This window comes from Adiantum capillus-veneris, chromosome 1, assembly GCF_014529385.1.
Source record: "Adiantum capillus-veneris isolate H3 chromosome 1, ASM1452938v2, whole genome shotgun sequence".
NCBI lineage: Eukaryota > Viridiplantae > Streptophyta > Polypodiopsida > Polypodiales > Pteridaceae > Adiantum > Adiantum capillus-veneris.
The window spans coordinates 3,371,014-3,380,626 of record NC_140931.1 but is presented as its reverse complement, the minus strand read 5'-3'; the positions used below and the strand labels follow the sequence as shown (position 1 = coordinate 3,380,626).

Sequence of the window (9,613 nt, the reverse complement as noted above, 5' to 3'; positions counted from 1 at the left end):
GATCCTAAGCGTATTCTCAACTTTCATGATCTATGTACACATCATCATGTATGTTGACAAGCATTAGTCAAGTGGAAAGACACATTTGAGGAAGGTACCACTTGGGAAAACATTAGTGTTCTCAAGAAGGAATTTTGCACTTTTGTTTTCAAGGACAAAAATGCTTCTCCAAGGGGGGAGTTATGTCAAGCCAAGGGCCAGAGGCCATGGGCCGGTCTAAATGCAGCTTGAGGGGACCTCTAAAGGGCAAAAATTGGTTGGAGAGTGGATATTGAGACTCTTAGCAATCTCATAACGCTCCATCTTTGTAGTTGTTTCCTTGCCGCATCCGTTTTCATTATACACCATTTGTTTCTCTCTAATTGAGATCTCAAGTATTGGTGGAAAAACAAACAAACAAATTATCCCAATCCGGAAACTATGTGTGTGTGTGAGTGTGGGGAAGTCAAATCAACCAATTTAGCATCTCTTTTATGATTAACCCCCTTTGTGTGGGGGTATCTAACTAGACCCCTTTGAGTTGTAGCTAGTGGAAGAGGGAGGGGGTACCTCAAAACAATTTACCCTCCCTCCGTGTGGAGGCCCCCTAAACTACATGGCCGATAAAATAGTGGAAAGGTAGTGCCTTTAAGCAAGGGATAGTGGGTGAAAAGCTGCAAAGTCAACTTTTCAATGGATGAATAAATAGTTAGATTAAAAATCAAATAATAATAATTGAAGAACATAACAATGAAGTGGAAACCTAACTTAAATGATAAAATTGGAAGATACAAATGATTACAGAGAAGGGACAACCTCTATTAAAGATACACTTCACAATAGAGTGGATAGATACAAAATAACAAAGTATTGGAGAGAAGAAATTTTACCTCAAGTGTGGGCCAGTTTTATGGCTACAGTCTTACAAAATTATACGAGCAAGTAAAGGGACATGTATATATTTCACACTTATGTTTTTAGGTGTACTTTCCCTATACCCTAACATCTACCCGCTAGTGCCTTTGTTTAGAAATAAGAATGTCCATCTGAACTGCCTAACAAGTGAAATTGTATAACCTTTTGCAATTAGCAAAATACTATAATAATTGTTCCTCTCGAAAAATGGAAAGTTGAAACTAATCTTTAAATGTAAGTCTAATGAAGGGTTTGAGAAGAATAAGAGGCTTATTACTTGATATATCTTCTTTTTCTAAATTCTTGAAGCATTATTTGAGGTCTTGCCAAATCAATCTATATATTAAATGTATTCATAAAGAATACGGTCTTAGAAAAAAAGGATAAAAAATTAACCATGGCACAATCAAACTTTTCTTGATATAACAAACTTTCTAAGGTTTCAAGAATAAAAACAATTAAACTTTTATGGAAACATGGTAATGACTTAGATAACTTGCTCAGGTAATGAAACATATAATGTGAAATGATGAAGCAAGTAAATGATTGTGTGTGTGTGTGTGTGTGTGTGTGTGTGTGTGTGTGAGAGAGAGAGAGAGAGAGAGAGAGAGAGAGAGAGAGAGAGAGAGAGAGAGAGAGAGAGAGAGAGAGAGAGAGAGAGAGAGAGAGAGATTTCCCTTCTCCAGTCCCCCTTCAACAATTTAGATTATGAGAATACAATGGAAACTTTAGAATCCTAAAGATGAACATCCTCAACTAAGACTATATCAAAAGAACTCCCAATTACATGAAAATTTCAGCTTATTCATAATGCAGATACTATAGAACAAAAAAATATTTTAGCTAATTCATCAGCAGATACTATATAACAAAATAAGTAAGAATCGAAAAGAATTTAGAAGCTGTAACACAAGCCAAAAAAATTACAATATAGAGGACAAAACCAGGTCCACATAAAGTTAATATTTTAGAAATTTTACTTTGCTTTAAGCTTGTCCAATAATGATCTTATAGGACCCTAAAAAGAAAAAGCCCTTCCTGTGGCACTTCTAATTTCCAAATTATTTTCAACAAGTTCCTTAAAATATCACAAGATGTTATCTCGCAAATGCCTACTAAAGATTTTGTAGTGACATATTGCAAAATGTGAAGGAGATAAGGACTGCAGCATGGTGAATTATATGACTGTTGTTGGAGGGATATATATGGATGCTATTGGTGATCCAAATGTGTTGTACATGAAGCCATCTAGTGGTGGCTTATATTGGATGAGGTTGACAATTTTTGAGACAAGGTAATGTTTTTTCATGAGTCGCGACTCTATTTGATAATTAGGTTCATGAAAGATGGAATGAAGGAATGAGATGAAGGTTGGAATTCACATATTATTGTTAAAAATAATAATGAGAATTGAAATAAATAGTCAGAAAAGTAAACGTAGCACGCAACAAATTGTTAGTTTGAGAGCTAGAAGCAAGAGTAGGGAAGTTTTTCCTACTGTATACTTAGAGAAAATAATAATGAAAGAAATCTTAAATTTGTAAGTTTGTATACTTAGAGAAAATAGTAATAAAAGAATCTTAAATTTGTAAGTTTCTGACATGCACATTTTCAAGTGAAACAAATCAATAAGAAATAACACCAACAAAAATAATGGATGTATGAGTGTAGGTTAGAACCACAACATATTAGAGTTGGATTTTCCATTGATCACTACCACCCATTGATTTTAGCACCCCAATGTTTCTATTGTTAGTAAATCAATTAACAAAAAGGACTTATATCTACAATATAGTAACATAGAATACAATTGTATGTGTAAGAATTAATGTGTGTAGCATTTATGGGTGTGTGTGTGTAGTCAAAGAGAGTATAAAAACACAAGGAAATGTATATATTACCTATCACTTATGAATTTGAATTTATTTGTGTGCTCAATTTGAGTGGACTAGACACTACCCCAATTCAATTTTGTGGTAAGACCTTCCTCAAGAGAAAATTTTGTGCGGATATCATTTGTAAATACACAATCCTATGTATAACAAATACCTTCAAAGAACAAAATCATCATCAAGCGCGTGGTTAGTTTGAGGATTATTGACTAAAGCAGTCAATGACATGCATCATCATGGGACCCGAATGTAGCCAATGAGATCTATGATCAACTTGTTGAGAAATCTCTGAGATACTTGTTGTGGCTGATTGATGCTGCAAGTTCATTGTATATGGGAGGGTGATGTCATCCACTACACAACAAGAAACCAAGAAGTTGATGATATTTTCTTTCTAGGTGATGCAAAGGAGCACTAAATATTGATAATCAGTCTATCAATTATGGTGCTTGCCTATATCAACCTCTTTCAAGCTATCAATGTGTTTGTGAATACGGATGGATACATGATCCTTGGAAAATCAGCCTTTGATTGTTGGAAGAGATGCAAAGAACTGTAGGTTTGAAATCTAAGGCAACACTAAGATGCTTGCCTACATGCAATTCCTTGCCTAGCACTATTATGTACTAGCCTTTTCAATTTGAGAAACTTTTGAGCAAGAATCAAAAGGGAAATTGTTAATGAAAGATGATAATCAAATTGGCTAAATGGATGCACAATTAATGAGGTAATATTCATGCACAATTGGACTCAATTATTGGTAGCACATACACACACACACACACTAATGATGAAAACTACTCATTTAATGAGCTTGTTTGGAAAGAGGTACGTATAAATGAAAAATGTACATCTAAACTCTTCTAATGACACACTACTAAGCCAAGGAGGGTAGCGGTGCCAAGAATTTGCCCACATTTGATTAGTTCATGACTGATTAGAGGGAGAGAGATCTAGTTACTAAGAGGTTTCAAAGGACAAGGTGTCTCCTTGAGCTTCTCTCTGTCAAATTTCTTGTACTCCCTCACCATGGTGTCCAAGTCAAAGAGCTCATCCATATCATTTGTGGACGATGTGGAAGCGCCTAGGTCACATCCCTTTTCAATCACTGGGTCACCTGAAACATAGCACACAATTAATGTACATAACAAAGTAACATGATTCTTGTTCTATGAAATTGCCAGCTTACCTATAGGCTCCTCATAAACATTCCCAAGGGCCCAACATCTTTCATAGGTATCTCCCATTGCTAGTCTGGTACAACACACTTGGGCTCAGTGGCACAAACAACAGAAAAGCATAAGGGATGGTACTTGTGGACACATGGAAGAAAAAAAATGACGGCCGACATCACTTGTCCACAAGCCACACAATTTCCACCAATTATAACAGTTTCAGCCCTTGAGGTAGACTTGGAATGTAGAATAGGCACTAAAAGGGCCCTGCTTTCTCTCTTTAGGTATTTGCAGGTCTCCTTCATGAAGGAGGCCTACCTTCTAACCTCATGTAGCATCCTCTCCATATCATGAATTGCTGTCTATAGAAATCAAAAAACAAAAGAAAATTAAGAATTGCATAACCAGCCATGAAGCTTGAAGGTTTATGAGGTATCATCACTTTCAAGCACTATATAGAGCACTTGGAAGCACAATGAAGCACTTTAAAAAACTTTCACTTCGGATGTTTCAAAGTGCTAGGGAATGCATCTTTTAACACCTCCAAAGCGTTTGGAGTGTGCAAAAATCTAAAACACAAATATCTACATGCTTCATTCTAACACTTGGAAAAACCCAAAAAACCAATAAAAGTGGTTTTTGGCGAGTGGCACATAGAGTCTACTCCAAAAAAAATTGGAATGGCCTCTATGTGCGGTTCTCCAAAAAAATTAAAGAACAACGGGCAGAGGCCATCCGATTTTTTTTTAGTAGCCTCTTTGCGCCGTTTGCCAAAAACATATACATTTATATATATGCATAAAAATATATGTGTGTGTGTGTGTATATATATATATATATATATATATATATATATATATATATATATATATATATATATATATATATATATATATATATATACATCAAACACACACACACACACACACACACATATATGTATATATAGGTTTTTGGTGAATGGTGCGCAAAGGCCACTGCAAATGTTTTTGGAATGGCCTCTGTCTGTCGTTCTTGGAAATATACACACACACATATATATAAATAAAAATGTTACATATGTATATATGCACACACACACACACACACACATATATGTATATATATATAATGTAATATATATATATGTATATATATATGATGTAATATATATATATGTATATATATATATATATATATAATATATATATATATATATTTGGCAAATCACGTGTAGAGGCCACTCCAAAAAATTTGGAATGGCCTCTGCATACCATTCGCAAAAGCCACTTTTTAATGGGTTTTTGGGCTTTTCTCCTTCTCAAAGTGTCAGTATGAGGCATATAGATATTATTTTTTAAGGTTTTTGGGCTCTCCATACGCTTTGGAGGTGTCAAAAGCTTCAAATTCTACCACTAGATGAAAATTTCTAAATTTTAATTTTTCCAGTGATGTGACGAAAGCAATTTTTAATGAGTGGCACCTACGTCACAAAAAAGACACTTGCATTGGATGAAATGGCGACTGTTTTCAATGATCCATGGAGTTTACATAAGTAGGTGACATCTTTTTTATATTTTTGATAATATTAGTCTATTTTTCTACGTAATGTTGGATTTTCTCTCATTGGAAAATCTCTTTTTTCTCTCTTTTCTAAAAGGCCCTCTAAATGACGTCCAAACTTTCCTAATGCCTCAACACAAAGAATGCAAGGTACGGTTAGAGCGGCTCCCAACAACGATGCCAAAAATGTCAACTACAAGGACCTTGCTCGACATTGTGTGCAAGCCATAGGGGTTGCAAGGCACACAACCTATGCACATACAAGCTCTATAACAATAGACAACATGTTACTCACCTCCTGCATTGCTGTCTGAGGGAATCTCACATGTGTCGAGAGGAAGAAGTTGTTGCTTCTGCATGTACTCCTTGTTGCCGCTGTCTCGCACCGCTTCTTGATGGCCTACACTCTCTCTCTCTCTCTCTCTCTCTCTCTCTCTCTCTCTCTCTCTCTCTCTCTCTCTCTCTCTCTCTCTCTCTCTCTCTCTCTCTGAGCCGTTTTTTGACCTAGTAGACAGCAGTTCAATCTTTTGACCATAACTTGCTCATCCGAACTCCGATTTAGGTGATCTATAGCCTCAATCGAAGAGCACGAAGCCCTCTACACATTGATGTAAAGACATAATTTTTTTGTGTAATGGAAGGCTTTGCTGTAACAGCATCTCAGAACTGAAAAAACTGTCAAAACTTTGCATTTTTGTTGCCGACTTGAAGGCAATATCAGACAAAACTCGCAAGGGTGGAAAAGCCACACTCGCCATGGAGAATGATGCAAAATCTCCAAGGAATTTGGATGCTAATCCAACCACATCATCTACAACAACGGAAGCAATGATCATGGCTTACTTGATCTCGTTACAAGAAACCGTCAACAAACAAGGTGAAGAGTTGTGCGCACTTGCAATGGAGAATGGTACTTTAAGAGTTCTCGTTGTGGAGAATGAGCACCTCAAGAAGGTTCTTGAAATGCAAACAACACGCTTGATGCATCTTGAGAATGAAGTTCAAGAATGTAAATGCTCTCTTGTTGACATGAATGTATTGAAAGAGCGCTTGAGCAAAGTTGAGAGTGATCATGTATTGCAAGAGGAAACAACAGATACAATACGACATGATGTATGTGAGATGAGAAATGCATCCAAATCATGGGCTGATATATGTAAGGATAATGTGGTTTCTACATCTCCTATCACGCAAGCCGTTGTCCAAGCAAAGAATGTAGAGAATGTGGACACTCAAGAATTGCACGAACGAGAAAAACGCTCAAAGAATATCGTCATTCGTGGAATCAAGGAGGAAAGCATGGAAACACCCCAATCTCTTGCAGTTGCTATTGAAGAGTTTTTTGCTACACACTTTGGCATGTTAGGAATCATGGCTTATGGTGCACATCGAGTTGGAAAACAAGGAGTCCCTCGCTCGGGAGAAATACCTAGTGTATGTACCATGGATGATGAGGTAAAGAGAAAGTTCATCCTTGACAATGGTTGGATCTACCTCAATGGTTGGATGAGGTAATGTATATGAGGATCGCACTATTATGCAACAAAATGTACGTCGCAAAGCATATGAGGAAAGAAGCAAGAAGGTTAAGGTATCACCTCAAGAAGAAAAGCCACTTAAGGAGGATGCAAGTCCACCCAACAAATAGGGACACATGATCTATGAGACCAACTCACGCTTGCGAATAAGCTTTTGGAATTGTAACGGGTATCCATGGAATGCGGGAATTGGCATTGATGAGCTTACCAATGACTCCGATGTGATACTTCTTGTCGAAACATGGGAGCATGATGCGCAACGAATTCTTGGATTTGACAAATACGATGTGCATTCTTTGATGTGGGCCAAAAATGCAAAGCAACGAAGAGGCCAAGGAGGCGTAGCATGTATGACCAAAAAGGGTATGAAAGATGTTTCCATTGTCAAAGAAGATAAGTATAAACGCTACTTATGGCTGAAAATCAGCCCACCAAATGGTCAAGTCATGTTTGTGGCCGGTTGCTACATTCCTCACTATGACTCCAACTTGTATGCTTGCTTGAATATGGATAGAGATCAGCCCTTTGTTGAACTAGAGGAAGACATTGCTCATTACAAGGATCAAGGTGAAGTCATTGTTTTTGGAGACATGAATGCTCGCACAAATATGCTACAACACGACACACAACAAGTAGACATGCCGCATGTCTCAAGAAGAATGGATGACTCATACATGTATAATCGAAGTTCTAATGATGCAAAAGAAGTGGATCACTATGGAAAGTCACTTCTACATATGTGCAATAGTACCGGAATGCTCATTGCAAATGGTGTATCTCTATGGCAAGGCACCAATGACTTTACATGTAGAAAGCACAACGGTGCTAGCCTGATTGACTATATGTTGTTCTCGGAAGCCACTCTAGAATGCATACAAAGCTTTACACTTGGTGAATGGAATCCGGAATCGGATCATAGGATGTTATGTATTGACCTCAAGTGTGGTAAACGGCCCGAGCATGTAGCCTCCAATCATGATGTGAATCATTTGTACCTACGTCTAGACTTCAAACGAGCACTTATATATGCTGATATGGTGGACCAAATGTTAAGCATGATAGAGCATCAAGAGAGCCCAACATTAGAATGCAAGTGGAAAGTTTTCAAAGAAGTAATTTTCTCTTGTGCGAAGGAATGCTTTTCGGTGAAACACATGTCTTGCAAAAGGTCTAAGAAGGGTAGCACCAAGAAGAAATGGTTTGACATGGAATGTAGTCAAGCCCGAAAATACTTGCTAACATTGGATGCAATCAAAGACAAGGAAGTTTACTTGGAATGTTCACACACATACAAAGCACTTGTTCAAAAGAAGAGGAGAAGGTGGGAAGTCGAAAAACAACTTCTTTTAGCACATGCATGTGGCAAGTTTTGGCAAAATCTAAAAGGCAAGCGCGTTGAGAGCCTTGGTGACTTGACTCTTGAGGATATGTATATGCATTGTAAGAATCTCTATGAGAAACCCAATGTTGATAAGATGGAGTGTTGTAGCTCCCTTCCGTTTATGTCTCCCTTCTTTACCATTGAAGATGTATGCCGCACGCCTGAGAAACTTGCTACTCGCAAGGCAGGTGACCTTCAAGGTGTCAAGGCTGAAATGATTAAATGGACAAGCACGAAAACACGATATTGGATATGCGATATGTTTAACCTTGCACTTCAGTATGGCATGCCTCATGATTGGAGTGCAAATTGGATCAAACCTTTGCACAAAGGAGGAGATGTAAACAATGTGAACAACTATCGCACTATAATGGTTGGTTCTTTAATGGCAAAGTTATTTGGATGTATCATGGAGATGAAGATAAGTGAATGGGCTGAAAAGAATGGCAAACGTGCACTTGGCCAAGCAGGTTTTCGAAAGCATCATAGCACTATTGATCACCTTGTCACTCTTCGAGTTCTTATGGAAGCGTCTCGATTGAAAGGAAAAAAGTTGTATTGTTGCTTTGTGGATTTCAAGAAAGCTTTTGACATGGTACCACGAGGAAATCTTTGGAGACGTATGCAACGCCTTCAAGTGCCAGGAGAATTTATGCATGCAGTCTTTCGCATCTACCAAAAAGTGATATGTCAATTATGTATGGGAGATGGAATTTCAGAATTTTTTGCAAGCACTATTGGTGTCAAACAAGGATGCCCACTTTCCCCAACCCTCTTTGGGCTACTCATTGATGAATTGGAATGCATGGTTCTTGACTTTATGCAGCAAGAAGGCATAGAAGAGGTTAAGATTGGAAATGCGGTGATCATGCTTTTGCTTTATGCCGATGATGTAGTGCTCTTGGTACATACCTTAGAAGATGCACAAAAGCTTATGAGTGTCTTGGAACGCTTTTGCTTACATAGCGGGCTGATCGTGAATGGATCCAAAACCAAGGTTATGCTTGTAAAGACCCTCAATGATGAAAATCCATGCATTGTATTTAACAATGAGAAACTTGAAGTGGTAGATCACTTCAAGTACCTTGGCCTTGAGGTTCCATCCAATCATAAATGGAAGGATTGTGCAATGCGTCGCTTGGAAGCTTGAAAGAGGGCCTATTATGCATTTGAGAACATGTGCAATGCAGG

The 9,613-nt window shown here is 37.7% G+C and overlaps 1 long non-coding RNA gene across 1 annotated transcript; it reads right to left on the bottom strand.

The window, feature by feature from the left end:
* Positions 1-3,631: 3,631 nt before the first annotated feature.
* Positions 3,632-4,313, bottom strand: LOC147464219 (uncharacterized). Its single transcript, XR_015187533.1, has 2 exons — positions 3,976-4,313; positions 3,632-3,903 (listed from the first exon to the last, which is right to left on the bottom strand). It is a non-coding gene; the product is annotated as an uncharacterized LOC147464219 (long non-coding RNA).
* Positions 4,314-9,613: the final 5,300 nt, after the last annotated feature.